Source organism: Arvicanthis niloticus, chromosome 15 (assembly GCF_011762505.2).
Source record: "Arvicanthis niloticus isolate mArvNil1 chromosome 15, mArvNil1.pat.X, whole genome shotgun sequence".
Classification (NCBI taxonomy): Eukaryota; Metazoa; Chordata; class Mammalia; order Rodentia; family Muridae; genus Arvicanthis; species Arvicanthis niloticus.
This window is the reverse complement of record NC_047672.1, coordinates 55,751,814-55,770,760: the sequence shown is the minus strand read 5'-3', so window position 1 is coordinate 55,770,760 and position 18,947 is coordinate 55,751,814.

Below are 18,947 nucleotides of genomic sequence, written 5' to 3'. Positions count from 1 at the left end.
TCCTCATTACTGATAAAGGAACAGTGAACAGTTGTCAGAGCCTTGAGATTATCTTGTCCCTAATACAAACCATGAGCTCTTCATTACGTGCATCCGAATATGTCCTGAAGAGGAGTTGACAATGTAGAGTGGCTTTGCTGCCACTCTCCTTGTAGAGGCCATTAGGGCAGGTCGATTCTATGATTAAGGTGATTAAGGTAATCAGCCAGGCTGATTCTGACTCTCAATTCAGCCAGTGTCCCTGGACCTTCGGGTAATCACCAGAGTGCACTTTGCAGGAGAATTTCTCCTTATAAGTACTCTTGTGTTTGTTAAAGATGAAAGCTGGAGAAAAGAACCAGCTCTGAAAGTTTTCCAGCTCTATAAAGTATCATCTCCATAAATTGTACCCTTGAACAGCAACCCTGACCACCTAGGAAAGGACACACTTCTGGGGGTCAGTGACCTACTCTAATAAGTACAATGTACCCTCCCCAAATACTGTGATACAATGGCAAGGAGCATGATGAATTCCAGCTTCAAGTAGTCGTGATTATTGAAGTCTTCTGATTTTATGTAACCAAGGCCACCTTTTTAAGAAAATAAAATTGAGTAGAGGTTAAATCTCAGCACCCATGTAACATACCCAAGTAGGGTGAGGGCTATCTCTGTACTTGTGAAGGTGTCCCTGTGTGTCAGAGGCTTGCCAGGCTCTGCTGGGGCAAGTGTAACAAGAAAAAAAAAGTGCTGCTCTTTAGTTTAAGCAAAGTTCTCAGCCTCAGGTTTGTTTACAGATCCTGGATATTCATGAATGAAGTAAACTTCGGATGTGCAAAACTCTCAAAAGTATAATCTTTCTCTTGACTTTCACTAGCCTCAGTGGAAATTCTATTAGAGGAGATTTGGGCAGGAAGGTAAGAGCAGTCACAATAAAAGATTATTTAATCTTCTAAGTAAATTTTCAAACTTACTGATCCTTGAGCTAATCCGATAAAACATTCTAATCTTGCCAAGTCACATTTTGGGCAGAGACAGGTGCTGATGGAGCTGCTCCACTGATCTTTTAAACAACCACAAGTATTCATTGCATGGTCAGCTTGGCGTTGGGAGAAGCTATGACTCACTTCCTAGTTTGCTTTCTGAATCTGACATCCTGTGTAGAATATGCCATACTTGTAGCTCAGAAAAATCTAGAGGCACAATGACAGTGCAAATAGAGAGGAAAAAATCTGGATCCTCCCCAAAGGAGAGGTCCAAAGTGGTAGTGGCATGTGTCCTTGCTAGGAAGCAGATATATCAGATGCCATAATCAGGTTGTCTGTGGAAAGACAGGCATGACTATTTCACAAATGTAAGATTTTGCCCCAGTGATGCTAGGAGTACTTGTGTTGACATTTGGATGAATGGAAAGTGTGGAGAGAGAGAGAGAGAGAGAGAGAGAGAGAGAGAGAGAGAGAGAGAGAGAGAGAGAGAGAGAATAGGATAGAGCATGTGTAAGGCCTTGGGGTTTGATCCCCAGGATGATCTATTGATGGGTGGGTAAGTAGATAGGTAGGCAGATAAGTAGATAGGTATGTAAATAGATGGTAGGTGATAAATAGATGAGAGGGAGAGAGACACACACACACAGAGAGAGAGAGAGAGAGAGAGAGAGAGAGAGAGAGAGAGAGAGAGAAACTTACATTCAATTCCAAAAGTTTCTTGATCTACACTTAGCAAACATATCCATTCTTAACTGTAGGGGAAGAAATAGACATGAGCCCTACCTCAATAACAAAAGCAATTAACAGGAGAATTTAATATTATGTGAGCCTGGGAAAATGGATCAGTGGTAGACACTTGTCTTTCATATTCAATGCCCTGGGGTCAGTCTGCAACACTGAAATTAATTAATTAATTAAATGTTTTGACATGGGAATCTTTAAGTGATGAATTTATTGAGCTTAAATTCCTTGAATCATGGATAGTTCTGTAGATACATGAAAATTATTTGGTAATAAGTTGAGAGATGTAATGAGATCTCTGTTCTATTCTCTCTAAATGCCTTCCTAAGTAGTAGAGATTAGCTAAAGCCTTCTTCTAGAATGAAGGCCTTATAGTCTACTATCAAAGCAACTGTATCAGAGAACTTTTTATTTATATCTAGTTCTCATCAGCAAAAGTTAGAGTAACCGTTTTTCAGAGGGGTCCTGAGGGTCAGATAAAGGGCTTCAGGTGACCTGGTTCCTTTCACAGGCCTTCCAGGAAAAACAAGTAATTTGAAGCCTATAGCTTATTCACTGGACACTACTGCTTAAAGGAGAAGAGAGAAAGCCCTCAGCTTCAGAGAGTAAGTGAAAGGAAAGTATGGTGGCTTGAATAACAATGGTCCTCATAGATTCAGGTGTTTTGATACTTAACTTTCAGGCACTTGAACTCTTTGATAGGATTAGAAGGATTAGGAGGTGTGACCTCATTATCAGAAGTGTGTCACTAGGGGTGGACTTTGAGGTTTCAAAAGCCCCCATCTATCCCAGTGATTTTCTCTTTCTTTCCTTTGGCCTGTGAATCAGGATGTAGCTCTCAGCTACCGCTCCAGCGCCATGTGCGCCTCCATGCTCCCCGCCATGGTAATAATTGAAGTAGACTTCTGAAACTCTAAGCAAACCCCCAATAAAACATTAATTTTGTAGGAGTGCAAGAGACAACGTCTACTGTTTGAGGCAGCAGTATTTATAAGAGATTTTTTGTTGTGCTCTCATTCCTTGAGTTTTTGTAAACCACCCTATTCTTTCTCACTTGAATTCCAATCTTTACTTCTGTAAAGTTGTTGTTTTTATACATAGGATGGTCTAAATTGTGTTCTAAAAATTTTATATACTAAAATTTTAGATCTGAGAATGGGATCTCACTGGAACTTGCATGGTTGGAGAAATCAGTAAAGTTAAGGTGAGTCACTCACCTTATAGTAAGCCCATAATCTACCATGTCTGCTGTGTTCCTAAGAGAGAGAACTTACACACACACACACACACACACACACACACACACACACACACACACACAAGCATGTGAAGATGACATCAAAGGTTAAGTGACACCAAGGCAAGAGATGTAAACCCTGACAGCACACCATTAAAAGCCAGACAAGGGCCATGGTGTACGCTCATCCTCACTCTACCCAGGAGGAACCTGCCTAGATAGCACCTTGATCTCACACTTCCATCCTGTAGAGCAGTGAGACAGATTTGTATTGTTTATAGCATCCAACTTAGACAATTTGTTATGGCATCTCTAGCTAATTTGTATGATAAGCAAAACACTCAAAATGATTTTTTAAATGAATATTCTTAGGTGTCTTATGGTTTCAAACTCACCTGAAATTACTGGGGTGAGAAAGGTCTCATGAACCTCAGAAGAGGAAGGACCACAGTTCTGAGGAGAGCCACTTGGAGCCTCTCCTCACAGATCCGAATGCTGCATGGTTTGGCAGTAGTCTGTTAGGATACAGAATTGTTTTTCCCCTTTTACATCTGTATGTTTTCTTACTCGTTTAACACGCACAAGTAAGCGTACTCCAGAAGAGTGAGGATTGGAGTCAGTTCTCTCCATCTGCCATGGGGTTTCTAGAGATCACGTGTATGTCTTCAGGTTTAGCAGAAAGTACCTTTACCTTCTGAAACATATTAGTGGCCCACAAAAGTAACTACCACTACCACTAGTACTAGTAATACTACTACAATAATAATAATAATAATAACAATAATAGTAGTAATAACAATAATAATAATAACTAATAAGCAAAACCTTAATTAAAAAATCCCAAATACACAATGTAAGTAGTTTGAGAGTAAGAGAAAGTATTTGATACACAGTTAGCAAGGTAAACTCTGCAACATGCTTTTGCTTTTCCTTGATGTCTAAAAATATGATGGATTATATCCACTATCCTCTAGTTGATACCTTGCTATAACGTTGGCATCTGCTCTGAGTCAGATGTTAATATGGTGTGGGCAGGAGGCCCAGTTTTGATCTGATTAAGGGAACTAACTTTGTCTGTTTAGTGCCCAAGGATTAAATGGTTCCTAATTAAGTCTTATTCTTTCAGCAAATGTCTATTAAGAATGTGCTCTGAGCTGGATGGTGAGGTTGAATAAAACAGGCAGGTTTTTCCTCCCACGCTGTGGGGAGCAGCAAATGCTATAGAAATTAATGGTCAGGTGTATTGTGGGGGAAGTAACATTTAATCTGCTAAGTGAAGGTCAAGCGGTAATCAGCAGGTCCGTAGGAGACAGGAAGTAGAGGGGGCAGCCGCTAAGGGAGCGTAGCTGGCAGAGTGAATGGTTCTGTGAGTGCTCGAAAGAGAAGAATACTTTGGCACGGTAAAACATTAAAAAAGAAAAAAATAAATAATCTCACTAGGATCAAGATCTGAGGCAACCAAGAAGATGTTTAAGGAACTTAAATTATCAGGCTCACAAGCTCCATCAAAAGACTGTAATCTGCAAAGTAATGTAACCAGATGTGACGTCCTAACCAGATGTGACGCCCTTTGAATATACCAATTGCTTTTAGAAGAATAAGCTTGGGACCACTAGCTAGACTCACAGAAACCAGTTCAAACCTGTTATTCCCAGTTCTTCTACTAGAGGTGGAGATGATCAATAATTACAATAGTTCACAAGGCAAGAGAGCACCACTGGGAGAGAGGGGAGATGCTATGCCCCGGAGTAGGAAGATGAAACTAACTGTGCCTGTTATTGTCTATGGATGGAATGAAAAGTGGTAACTCCAGCTTCCTGTTGCCAAAGATCAGGAGATCACTTGACAGATTTACTGAGGCAGTGGCCATTCATCACAAAATTTAGATGGGAACCCAATGGCTTCCAGAAGATACCCACAGATGGCCTTTGATCTGAACCTTGGTTTCAAGGGCTGCAGCAGATCTAGTGAGGCCACAGGTCCCGCTGATCTCATTTTGTTTTTCTCCAGACAATTCTTGAAACAATGAAATATTAGATGTGGGAAAACCCTGGGGGTTTACCTCAAACTCAGCTTTTTCTTTCTCTAGAATATCTATCTATCTCTTAAATTGTGTTCTCCACCTGGGTATCCATCCCATGTGCAGTCACCAAAGGCAGATGCTGATGTGGATGCCAAAAGGGCATGCTGACAAGAGCCTGATATATCTGTCTCCTTAGAGGTGTGCCAGAGCCTGACATATACAAAGGCAGATGCTCACAGCTAACCATTGATCTGATCATGGGGTTCCTAATGGAGAAGTTAGAGAAAAGACTGAAGGAGCTAAAAGGTTTTGCGGCCCCATGAGGAAAGCAAAAATACCAACCAACCCAGGGTCTAAACCACCAGCCTGGGAGCACATAGGGAGGCACCCATGGCTCCAGCTGTATATGAAGGGGAAGATGGCCTTGTCAGGCATAGGTGGGAGAGGAAGTCCTTGATCCTGTGAAGGCTGGATGCCCCAGTGTGGGGGAATTTGAGAGCAGGTAGGTGTGAGTGGTTGGGTAGGTGGGGGCACATCCTCATAGAAGCAAGAGGAGGGGGGATGGGATAAGGGGTTCCTGGATGGGGAGAAATGAGGAAAGGCAATAACATCTGAAATGTAAATAAAATATCCATAAATAAATAAATAGAAATTGTGTTTTCCTTTTTGGTATAACAGAGGCAAGCAGCAAGTGGGGGAACTAGGCATACATGGAGCAAGAAAGCAAACCTGAAGAGGAGTATAGCCTTCTTTAGGAACACTGAGCTCCCCCACCTGAACTCAGTCCTTTTCTTGCCCTACAAGCCCATTCTGTTTATTGACACGAAAGTTTGGCATCATGCTTGTTAGAGTTGAATTTTCCAAAGAAATTTGTTCAGTCCTAGCACATATTGGCTCTCTGCATTGAATTCTAGGCACCTAATAATGACTTTTGCTTACAGATTTGAAATTTATTGCAATTCAGAGGGAAAAAAAAAATCAAAATCCGCTCTACTGGTCCTGGCAATAATCCAAACATTTTATTTTAAAATTCTTTGGAAAATATAAAATTTTAGCTGGACAAATTTTAATGGCAAGAGAGGCTAGTACTCTGTCTGCACTCTGAGTTTTTAGTTACCTCTTGCATCAAGGGCTTCATATATGCTCAGCAAGTGCTGTATCACTTTGCTGACATTTCAGCCCCACACTCTACATTCTGAAAGCATTGGACCGAGCTATTCATTTTTAAGCACGCAATGATTCTGCTTGATAGTGAGTTACTGTGTTGTTCAGAGTGACAAAGAGGCAGCACATCTTACTGAATTAGTTTATTTCTGTATAAATTATGTCATTAGAGGACACACACTCACTACTATGTATACCTGACTAGCCATCTGGTCCGCAAGCTTCTCAAGTTCTCTTGCCTCTGCTTCCCATCTCACTGTAGGCGTGCGGGCATTGCCAGTGTGTACTGTTATGGCTAGCTTCTTATGTGTGTTACACACACACACACACCTACAAAATAAATCATCTCAACTCCAAAATACTCTGTCTACTTGTTTTTGGTTTTGTTTTTTGTTTTTCCATTAAGCTGACTAATAGGTTGGGTTGGCTTTCCAACGGTTATTCATCTAAAGCAACATTTCATACACTCCATACATAATGGCCCCAGTATACTGAATTTCAAGTTTTAAAACTTTCCACCCATCAAAGGTAGTTTTTCATGGAGCAAATGCTGAGTTCTTAATACAGTGCAGTCCAAAGCTGCCCATCTCTGAGGTCACCAGTTTTATCTGGCTGATTAGACAGATTCCACTACTGAGAACAGATATTAAAGATATTTCCAGGGACAGCAATTACCTTACACTCCTGAAAGCTTTCAGAATGTAGAACGTGTAATCTCCAGACCTTGGTTTAAATGACTATCAATTAAGACTCGAGGAAATTACACTTAACACTCTTTTCTGTAGAGGGCTTGAAAATCACATATCAATTCAGAATTTCTTATATCTTAAAAATCCACTGATAATTGTCAATGCTGCTGAACTTAGTTTACGGAGACTTGTTCATTTAACCCTTGCATAACCTTCCTATGACTTTAACAACACAGGAATCACGACAGCACTCAATATGGAGTCTCTAAGCTGATGAAGCATGATGCATTCTCGGGAACATTTTCTTCAGAACTTTCACCAATTGCCTCTCTTTATTGTCGAGCTGCAACCCTATTACAGACTCAAGAGTTTTTAAATGCCCTCTATAGTTTGTTAGAAAGAGAGAGAGAGAGAGAGAGAGAGAGAGAGAGAGAGAGAGAGAGAGAACACTTGAATTCTGTCTGTCATAAAGAAATGGCTATTGGTCAGCTAGGATTTACTATGGATTTCGGAGAGCTGTTCTCATTAAGTGGGAATGCTTGTCATTGGTTCTGTTCCACCTTCATCACTTTATCTTTGCTCTCTTCATCTTTATTTATAAACCATATGCCCAAACCACACAGTCCACTCTGCACCCTTCTATCCAGCAAGGACTCCTTGGAAGGGGGTAATTTTTCCCTTCCAGGATCTTCCCATCTCCATACCAAAGGCACCTGTGCCCATTTCTAAGAATCTTTCATGGAACTTGATAGCTAATCTATGCATTAAGGTTTTTTCTACTAAAGCATTAGAGGAGATAAAACTTTAAATATTAGTTTTCGAATTTTTGATTTCATCACCTTAATCCAAAACAGTGACTCTCTAGCTATGACGAAAGAATGAGGTCCTGTGAGTCAGACTCACGGGTTTGGCTCCTCGGTTCATGTCTTCCAGTTAATACTTCATTTTATGACTGATTTCACTCTCACACTTCATAAAATTACAAGGCTTTAAATCTGGAAAGGATTTAGAGATAAGTCAATGCTCTCATTTTAAAGATTAAGCACCAGGAGCATGTGAGATTTCAGAGAAGAGTCACAGCAGCAGAGAGAGAAGCCAGAACTCCTGACTCCAAGTCCAGCACTTGTTCTCTTATCTCACAGATACCCTAAAGATGAACTTTCCAGAAAAAATAGTTTCATGCTAATTCTTCTTCTCCTCCTCCTCCTGCTCCCCTTCCTTCTCCTCCTCCTCTTTCCCTCTTACCTCCTCCTCCTCTCCTCCCTCCTCCTCCTCTTCCCCCTCTCCTCTCCTCCTCCTCTTCCTCCTCTTCCTCCTCCTCCCCCTTTTCCTCCTCCTCCCCCTCTCCTCTTCTCCTCTTCCTCCTCTCCCTCCTTCTTCTATCAGGTATTTCCAGTCAGATGGAGTAGGAGAGGTTGGAGAGAATATTTCTAAGCATCTATAAATAATATCTTTGGCTTGAAAGAAAAATAACAGTGTTAAACTATGTGCATCTCAAACTGGGGAAATTAAAAGTCTATTGTTTGTATGACATAAACTACAAGTAATAATGTGAAATATAATTGCAGGTAACAATTTTACCCTTGGCTTTTCAGTAATTCTCAAAGATGGAAAATTGTAGGGGACGTGGGCGGCCAGGAAAACCTGGAAGAGCCAGGCTCTAAATTTTACCTAAAATAGATGAAGATATTTGGCTATTTGTTCTTTTGAATTTTTATTACTAATTATGAACTATTTCAAACAAATGGCAAAGCACAAAACATATATCCATCACATCTCCACTATATTCAAACACATTGTTTCATCATATTTGCTTCATATACATTCATTTTCAAAATTTAAATTTTGAAAGGAATGAAATACCCAGACATGGGTTAAGTCCCATAAGCAGAATGCTTTCCTGCCTCTTTCCTATTCTGACAAGTTCCCAATGAAGTGTACTTTGCTTTTGAACCTACACCATTTTAGCACATACGCATGTGTCAATAAATAGGTATGCCACTATTTGGTGTGTTCTTTTTTTATTCTATGTGAAATGTTCGCCCTTCCACATTAGCGTGTCTGTGGGTGTTGCCATCATTCTCTTACTGGTTTTGCAGCCATTTCTAGGAGTCACTGTTTCACTGGAGACTTCTTGATGCTCTGGTTTTACAACCTTCCTACATCCTCTTCCTAAATGTTCCCTAAGCCATATATGCAAGAGATGTGATATCAATTAATTCACTGAGGTCAGGGACACCATAATCCACTGACCTCAGCATTGTGTGTAGTTGTGGTTTCCTGTGATGATCTCTATTTGCTCTAAAAAAAGAAAGAAAGAAAGAAAAAGAAAGAAAGAAAGAAAGAAAGAAAGAAAGAAAAAAGAACTTTTTGATGAGGAGTGAGAGTTACACTTGTCTGTGGGTATAAGAATAAGTTTTAGAATATAGTTAGGAATTATGTTGGTCTAGCAAACGAACAGTAGTTGATTATTTTCTAAGGTCCATGACCTCACTAGCCCTGGGAAGTTGGATGGGTTTCCAGTACCAGGCAAGATTTTCCTCCTGTTGAGTAGACTTGACATCCAATTAAACAGATGGTGTTTTCCACCAATATGTGAGCGCCACTTATTGCTCTTTTACAGATGGATAGCTTGCCATACTGGCCATTGTTGTGGTTCATAGGCATCACATCTGGGTAGGATTACTAATTACTTCCCGCCCTTGGCAATGTGCATAGTACCTTCTGGTAGTGTAGCAGCTAAATTTTATGAAGAAAATGTCTGGGTTAGAGCTAGCTGGAATTGTCTGAGTCCTATGTCTAAAGTGTGCAATATCTTGAGAAAATCTTGAGCAATAGGGGCTGAACTTCAACCTCTGATAGGAAACCAGGGGATATATTAATGGTCTATATTATTTGAGAAGTCACTTGGAAGACCATGACTAACCATTTGAAGGAAGACTTCTCATGCCTAGTACTGGGGGTTTTGTACTTCTTATTTTCAGTTGTTGAGTAAGGATTATCTCTACCTAAATATATATAATGCTGTTGCACCTCCTTTACTGAAAACTATTTGATTAATTTGTTCACAGTGTCATTTAATCCATCTGCATGAGTTTTCATCTATAATATGAAGCGTGGATCTAATGCCCTTTTCTTTATATTATAGACATGTCTTGTAGCATGGACTGCTGACTGCTCCAGTTTTCTTCATGAATTTGTAAAGTCACTGTGTATAGTAACTTCCCACACAGTGAACACTCTGCCTCAGACCTGAATTCTTCCTCATTATCTCTTTCTATCCCCATGGTAATAGTTCTGTTTAACTTTGTCAGTTTATCTTTCCTGGGACAAGTAGCCTTTCTTCTTCTGGCTGCAAATATATATATATTCTATTTCTTTCCATAAAAATAATTTAGAAAATTTTCAGCCCATTTTAATTTTGTGTAACACTTTGGGTTAACTTACAAGGTTCTATAAACAGATTTTTCTTACAAACTAATTACAGAATTGTTGTTCTTTACAAATTAAGTCTTTGCTAGACAACGATGGTGCACACCTTTAATCCCACCATTCAGGAGAAAGATGCCATTTCTTTGTAAGACAGATCTTTGTAAGTTTGAGACCAGCTTTGTCTGCATAGCAAGCTTCTGGATAACTAGGCTACCTCGTAATACCATATAGCAAAAAGAAAAAAATTAATAATTAATTTTTAAAGTTAAAATAAAATTAAGTCTTGAAATTTTTTGCAGACCTTCTTTTCTTATTAAACCCCCTTTGGGTACTTTATCATAATTTTACAGTTGTTCTAATAAATACATTGCAATTTTTGTTAAATTTATCTTAAGTTACATTTACTACATTTTATAAAAATACAAAAATACACTGCTGATTTTGAATGCTGTTAGATCTAATAGCTTTGGCAGTAGTTACACTAATAGTTTATGAATTTTCTAAATTTTTCATGCTGACAATGATAATAACTGATTTTTTTGTTTCTTTCTGATCTTTTTTTCACTTAAAATAATGTATCTTGCTTCACTGACTAAAATCTTGGTACAGTAGTTAAAAGAAGTAACAATGTCACGTATCACTTATAAGGGATTTGAATGAAGTATCTAAAGTTTCCCCATTAATTATAATATTTTTCTAAGCCCTTAGTTAATATTCTATATTAGAACAAAGAATTTTCCACTTCTTTCTATTTCAATATGAATTTATGAGTTACTTTGTTTCTTGTCCTGAATGGGTATTGAATTTTATCAAGTAGGTTTTCTGAATCTGTTGAGATAATGATATTTTTCATCTTCAATCTGTTCATATGGTGAATAAAATTAATAAATTTGTCTAATGTTTAATCATCTTGACATTTCCAAAATGAATTCCACTTGATCATACTATATATTTTAATACATTCTTGGATCTGCTTTGTTAATATTTTATCTATGATCTTGCATCATTTTTGAGAATGAAATTAGCCAGCAGGATTTTCTCTGTGGTCACAAAGGTCTGGAAACTTTAGTTGTACATTTTTATTATCTGTAAGAAATCAGTTATAGAGACTTCCCTTCAATTGTCTGGACTATCTTATATCAAAAAGTAATGGTGGAGTCACCAAAAAGCAGCACACACTGCTAACTTCTGCTGCCTTACAAAAAGTCTGTCTGACTTTAACTTTACCTACTTGTTAAATTTATTTCTATCTGTATTTTCATTAATCGTTTTAAAAATAAATTTAACATGTATTACTGTTTAGTTTCTGAACACACATACTCACACACATGCACAAGCAAACAGACACACACGCACATACACACACATACCATTGTTGATTGTGATCTTTGATTTCTAACATAATTTACCTATGTCCTTTCTCTATTTTCAAGAGTCTCTCTAAAAATCTTACTGTGTCTTCTTAAAGGGCCACTGTTAGGTTTTACTGACATTTACTGCTTTCTTTTTCCTGATTTGATCAAACTTTACTCATTTCTTCACATTCTCTTCTTCCTACTTTATTTCCACTAATTGCCTATTAATATCTAGACTCAGTACCTACTGAGGCTTCCCAGGTGGTCAGAGAGCAGTCTCAATTGACTCCCTTTGCCTGCTTAGACCTAGAACACCCTCTTTGCCACCCCTCCGTGGACCAATGGAGTTTGCCTGTGACTGAGTTCACCTCTCTTCTTCACTATTCATTATTCCAAATCTCTCTTCGGTTTAAATGCAAGAAAAAATATTTCTTCCTTTAGGTTCTAATATCCAATGACTTCATCATTGTTACTAATACATTTTTCTGTTCTCTAAGTAGTTATAAAGAGAGAATATTTCCATTATGCCAGCTTGTCATTTTGGTGGAACAAGGAAGTTAAGTTTTGTTTTGTTGTTGTTGTTGTTTTCTTTAACTTAGATTTTAGGCCTGTGGACTAAATATTAGATAAATAAACATCCATCCTCTTGGGCTATTCTACTAATAATGGTTTTATAGAGGGCACAGGTGCAAGGGGCTTTGTTTACCCTACACTGTAGCCGGATAACAGATGCAAAAGCTGAGGATTGTAGAAGTAGGGAATCCAGGTCCCAACATCACACATTTCTTCAAGACTATAGGTGGATGTACCTCAGTTTAATCACACTCAGAAGAGAGAGAGATATGATTGTTTCCCAAGGCCTCTGTCTGTTTGTCTGTCTGTCTGATTGTCTGTCGGCTTTTCTAATGTTCAGCAGCTTCTATTCAATAGGAGCTTCTGTTCAATAGGAGACTGCTTATTCACAGAGTGTTAGCAAATCCTTAAGGGTATATATATAAGGGTATATATATAACCCTGCACTAGAGTTAGGGCAGAAGGCAGAAGGACCGTGAACCACTTTGGAAGGCGGGTTCCAAGCAAGAAGAAGAGATTCAATGTCGCCTGAGGACAGAGAGCGGGCAGATGAGCTGCCTCTCACAGTTCTGCACAGTGCCTCCCCATGCTGGCAGAGCTCCCGTGTCCCTGGGATCTGCAGACCGTGGCCAGCCAAATGAAAGAGGAAGTTTGCAATTAATTAAAAATAAATGAAAACAAAATCTTCCCCCAGCGGCTTGCTTCTCATCTCGGTTGTAATCCACAGTCAACATGGGGCAGCCACGTGGGCATTTACCAAATGGAAAAGGTACGGGACTGTGTCGAAGAGCCCACAGACTGCCGCTCCGGACCACACTAATAATTCTTTTAAATCCTCTCATTCCACCTAGTCAGGAGACACGACAGCGTTTTAAATCTGAGTGACCCATATAAATTACCTTTCTACTCATCCGGCTGTGAAATTAACAGTCTAGGAAGACAGGTCCTGTCAAGCTTGCATTGCTGAGCTGATGGGGGGGCTCCAGAATACTTGCAGGTAAAGAAAGGACAGACACCCCCACTGGTGAGAAAAACTGGAAAACAATGCTTCTATTTTCCCAGTCGACTTTGACTTAGGAGCCTGGGTCTGTCTCTCCTGGGACTCCCGTGGGAAGTTCACTGAGAAGACGTGAGCTGGATGACACAATCTATTGAGTAAGACAAATGGCCATGGTCCTGGAACTCCAAGGAAGAGAATTGGGGAGGGAGACAGACAAGTCCCTCCAGTAAGCTAAACCACAAGATCTAATTCAAAGTTTAAAACCACACATTAACTACCCATCCTTAGTGATGCCTGAACTCACTAGTTTCTTTGAATAAAACATTTAAACTTTTCTTGGCCAATGTTCACTAAAAATTGAAATAAATACTGCTTTATCTATCTAAGTAGACTCATAATGAAGCTGCATTAGTGAATGGCATTCAACGTGTTATTTTGTGCTCTGTGGAAATGTGGTTTGGAAACAGGAGAACCAACTTCATGCTCCTAAACCCCATGTAAGTTACGTTACAGCTTCAGCCGTCCCTTCAATAACAATGTCAATCATTTCTTTCTTGTCCCAACATGTGGACATTAAGCTTGACTTTGAGGGGAATTTGGAATTAAAGTCATTTTGCCAGGAAATAAATCCCTGTTTCATCAAAGCATCCCTAAATACTACTTGGTGAAAGACAACAGAGGGAGGAAAAATCACCTGTGCTCTCCACTGCAAATGTATATGCAAGCAGACACACATATGCACACAGAAATCTAGACTATGGTAAGTATGGCTATAACTATGTCTTCTGTGGACTACCGAGTGAGTTGTTCAAATGCCAGTGTAAGATCGAGTAGACCATGAGAATGTTGACTGTATTCAGTGCCAGTATACCAGAGAGGCACAAAGAAAGCTCTCAAGTGTTGCTACTACTTAACCATTTTGTTAATATTATGGGTATGAAGGATCACACCAGTTACCTCCATTTATCAACGTATTTTTTTTTCTACAATTTGTAGCTCAGAGAGGGCACATCAAAGACTACTGCCTTTGAGACAACACTGGAATTTGAACCAAGGTCTGAATCTATAATGATCCAATGTCTTTCTTGATTTGTTTTTTCAATTAGTTTCTGTTTTTCTAACTAACTTAGTTATTTGATAATGAAAATGGAAGTTGAATGGTTTTATTGGGTTTTATTGAATACAAAGGCTCCAAAACCCAATTACATCTTACCCATTGTCCACAGAGAGAGGATTCAAACAATCAAAATCCACCATAGCCCCCCTTGCTATTTCAAACTCCCATTTCTACAAGGGAACATCTTATGGTGATTTGTTCTGCAAACCTTAAGATCATTGTCTCTGCCCTGGTAGCAAAAGCCTCAGGCTCAAAGAGTTACTTGCAAATGGACTTTAATGTCAAAGTTGGGGCTATAGACAGGACACACAAACACCCAGATCAATGTACTTTATTTTGTAGCCACAGTTAGGAAAGCATTTTAAAGATAAGGAAGTTGTTTTCTTCATCTTTCATCTGGCTCAATGATCCTCAATTCAGAATACTCTAGAAAAAAAAATTGCAAGAGTAGAAATGCTTTCTTCCCTCCCATAACAGCTAGTGTGTTTGTAGTGGAAGCTCTCTTCTACCATGAAGGAGAAAATCAAGGCTATTAATGAAATTGCTTATAACTTTTCTTACAGGAAGAAAGCAACACATCAAACAACTATATTTTCTCCTTTCTACTCCAACAATGAAAATTTTAATGAGTCTTTGTTGTTAATTTACTCAAGTTTTAACTTTGCTAGAGTTTGTATTACATATAATATATATATTACATATATGTAATACATACACATACAATTACATGATATAGGTGAGTTTTAGTAGATGAGTTGTGTTCTGATAATCTGTATTGCAGAAGATTAGGGATGATAAGTAATATATTTGAGTCATAAAGATGGCTTGAATGGAATGCGTATATTGCAAGTTAGAAAAAAATTGCTTTGTAGAAAGTAAAACTAAAATTAATATTTTTAAAAATAAGGGGGAGCTAGTAGTATAATACTGTAATTTCAGGTATTTGGAAATCTGAGGCAGGAGGATCATAAGTTCAAAGCTTCTCTGGACATACACACACACACACAGAAAAAATTATATATATATATATATATATATATATATATATATATATATATATATATTATTCAACTTCCTGCTCCTATATATATAATAAATAATATATTATTCAGGTCCTGGATTTAACTTCCAATACCCCAAAGTGGGTAGGGATATGGAATTAAAAATCTCTGAAGTAACCTTTCCTATGCAGCTACATATGAACCAAAAAGCAAACACTGACATATGAAGAAATTTCAAGCTTTTGTTTAAAACATAATTAAAATTATCTATTTCTATGTGAGTTTCTTTAAAAAGGCTTAGAAACAAGCATTTGAACACCTGATGTTATTTTCTCTTTATCCCAAACTCATTCCTCTTTACTTAGTTTTCAGAAGGTGGGAGTCTGCAAAATGTATTGTTGTTTTACCAGCTGAATCCTGTTTGGTTTTACCAATAGGAGGCATTGGAGAGTGAAGAAAAGAGAAGAGAAGTTACCGTCATTACTAACTCCTATTGGGCATCCCTCTGACTTGGGGGGGGGGTCCCATTCTTAAAAGTATGATGACCCTTCTTCCCTGGGGATCAGATCACTGGTCAAGGAACTCTAGAATCTAATCCCCAGCCCAGTAGAGGCCTTCCTCCAAGATATCTCAGGAGGAGGATCCCCTCCCAGTCATCTGAATTCCAGCCTCACAGAGATGTATTCTGAGGGACCAACATGAAGCCAATTCAACACTTCTCAGCAATCTGCAAAACTCTGCCCTCCAAGACTTGTATCCCCAGTCCTGCATTGTGATGGCCCTCTATGGTCATTTGTTATGTGTTGTCTCAATATTTGCTTCTTCCTTCCTTCCTTCCTTCCTTCCTTCCTTCCTTCCTTCCTTCCTTCCTCCAGTTTCTGTATAACCAATGTCCTACATTCAATAATCCCGTGAAATACCTATAGTATTCATGTTTTCTGATCATACCTTGATATAGAATTAAAAATGAGAGCATGCAAGAAAAAACATGTGGAATTGCTGACCCAAAAGGAAGATGTAGCAATGAGGAACACTAAAGCAGAAAGCTCATTCCAATTATCTTGAGCCAGGTAAAAAATGAGGGAATTTGGAGGCAAATACCGTTGCCTTCAGTATGTGGAGGGCTGTCACCTGCAGCACAACTAGAGTTATCCCAAGTACCAAGGTTTTACAGTCAAGCACATAATGAGACAACACAACAGAGCAGAACTTCCTTTGCCACAAGAAAGGAACTTCTAGCAGCCAGATGCTTAATGAGAGATTGTTGAGAAAAATCAATTGCATATTCTCAAAATGCTAATATTTAATGCTTCTACCCACAGTTAGAAATAAATTGAAAGGAAAAGAAAGGATGTATCCAGGGGCATAGCAGATGACAAGGTTAGTCTGATAGGCCAAAAGCAAACAGAGACCAATTAGATTGCCTGCAGGATCAAATTGATTACCCAAATATTGATCTCTAAGATGTCAGGGAAAATGACGCAAGTGATCATTGACTAAGGAGCAGCTTCCCGTCAGATACACCAAAGGCACTGTGAAAGGCAAGGCGCTGTCTTAAGAATCTAATAATGCAAAGCTGAAGAACCAATTGTTTTGTCTCTTGCTGCATTATACTCGAGTGCTCTAGGGAAGGTGCGCTGACTTCCTGGCAATACAAAAGTCTGGAAAGGAAGCTAGACTCTTCAAAAAACAGTTCTTCCAATATTATAATCTCTCGCTTCACTGGGGTTATCATGATAAGTATTCCATTGTGTGAACCTGGGAATGTCTAAGGGTAATTCAGTTTCTTGGCAAGTTTGTAATGCAACAACAAAGTAAGAATGGAATCCCAGGGTCTCCAAACTGGAACTTTTTACAAATTCTATGGCATCACCAAGTTGACCTTTTCTTTGAGAAAAGAAGATTGTAATAGTTAAAATTCCCAAATACAGCAAAGTCCTGCTCAAGAAATGTGTCAGCACAAGGAAAGGAATAGGATCTTCCTCTCCATTCCCCAGCTCCTTTTCTCCCATTCCCTTAATGTCCCCTAGTGCAACACTCCCCAGAAACAGCTCTAGTGCCTCTTGAGAACATTTGTATTCAACTATAAGCAACATTTCTGCTCCTTCAAAGCCTCTTGGGATGTGTTCCTCTTCACATTCTGCCAGAAAGTACTAGAGAAGAGAAAGACAACCAAACAGTACACGAGCTCAAAGTTTACTCTGACTCGGGAGCCTAAGAAAAGATTTCTGTAATATTTCACCCTGCTTTTCTGCCCAAGCAACATTTACAAGTGCAAACAGGACAAGATCCATCCCCAAAATCCATATTTGAATCTGAAGCTGAACAGCTGTTTCCTAATGCACTCTGTGATGAAGAGGCCTCCTAGCTTGTTTGTGTTCTTCAGAGAACAGATTCTGTTGTATCTCTGCGATTGCCATGGCATATAAGGGCTCTTCACATTAAAAAAAAAAAAAGTTAGTGTCTATGTTGGAGTGGGGAGCATGCATGAGTTCCAAGCAACCATATGGAGATCAGAGGGCAACTCTCTGGAACTGGTTTCTCCATCTACCATGGTTCATGGGATTGAACTCAGGTTATCAGATTCAAGAAAGTACTTTTGCCCACTGAGTCATCTCAAGAGCCCAGGGTGCTTTCCTGTCTGTGACTTGTTCTTAAACAGCTACTATCAAATTTTACTTTCCAATAAGCTTGCTCAGATAACCCTGAATGCAAGTGTGTAGAGGCCTGTAGTCAAGCAGCTGAGATGTCTGTTTAACACGGGGAACAGCAAAACAAAAGCACTGAATTCACCCTCCCCACAATTCTGAGAACACGGATGGTGAGTTGCATTCGTTTGAGCAAAAACAGAATCTTGTGTTCATCCATTGAGCTCAATTTTCTTTGCTGGGTTTTCCTAAAAGTTTTTAGCAAAATCTTAGATGAGAAATCAAAAGGATTCAGTATTCTATGGACAACCACATGTCCATAAATCCAACACTGATGTCATACCAAGATGCCAGTCAAAACTGATCATTAATTTAACAGAGATATGGTAAAGACAATTACAAATACAAGCTTATTACTAATAAAAAAATCTAGTATAGATCATAGTGTTTTGTTCTCATGGTAGTGCTGAGCTGAGGGTCAGAAATAAGAGACACTCCAAACTTTCCACATTTAATAAGTGACAGGTTATTTCAGGTAGACTGAAATATGACAATGTTATGTTCCTACTAGGTGTTGTCCTGTACAAAGACTACCCCATGGCACTGGCAACTCTGACCCTGCAGGGCAGAACTGAATTCTTATTTTCGCTCATGTGACTCTTTCCCAGCCTTTAGTCATAGTCAGACTCCGCTGCTGCCAATAATTCCTCTTAATTAGACACCAGCTGTGCTTTCTCTACCCCCTGAATCCTTCACGTATATTTTTTGTCTGTGTTGGCAATTTCCCTGTCACAGACAAATCCCCACTCTGCTAAGGAGGGATGGCAGTTCTCTGTCACTGTTCCACGACTGAGCTTATTGAGACAGAGTAAAACTCAACCTGCTTATTGCTTGGATGATTGGTTGAAAGCTTTATTCAAAGTCATTGAGTGCCCCCACAATCCCTCTTAGAGTAGGAGGAGCCTGGGGTTTTGATTTTGTCATTCAGGCATTCCAATTTAGCAG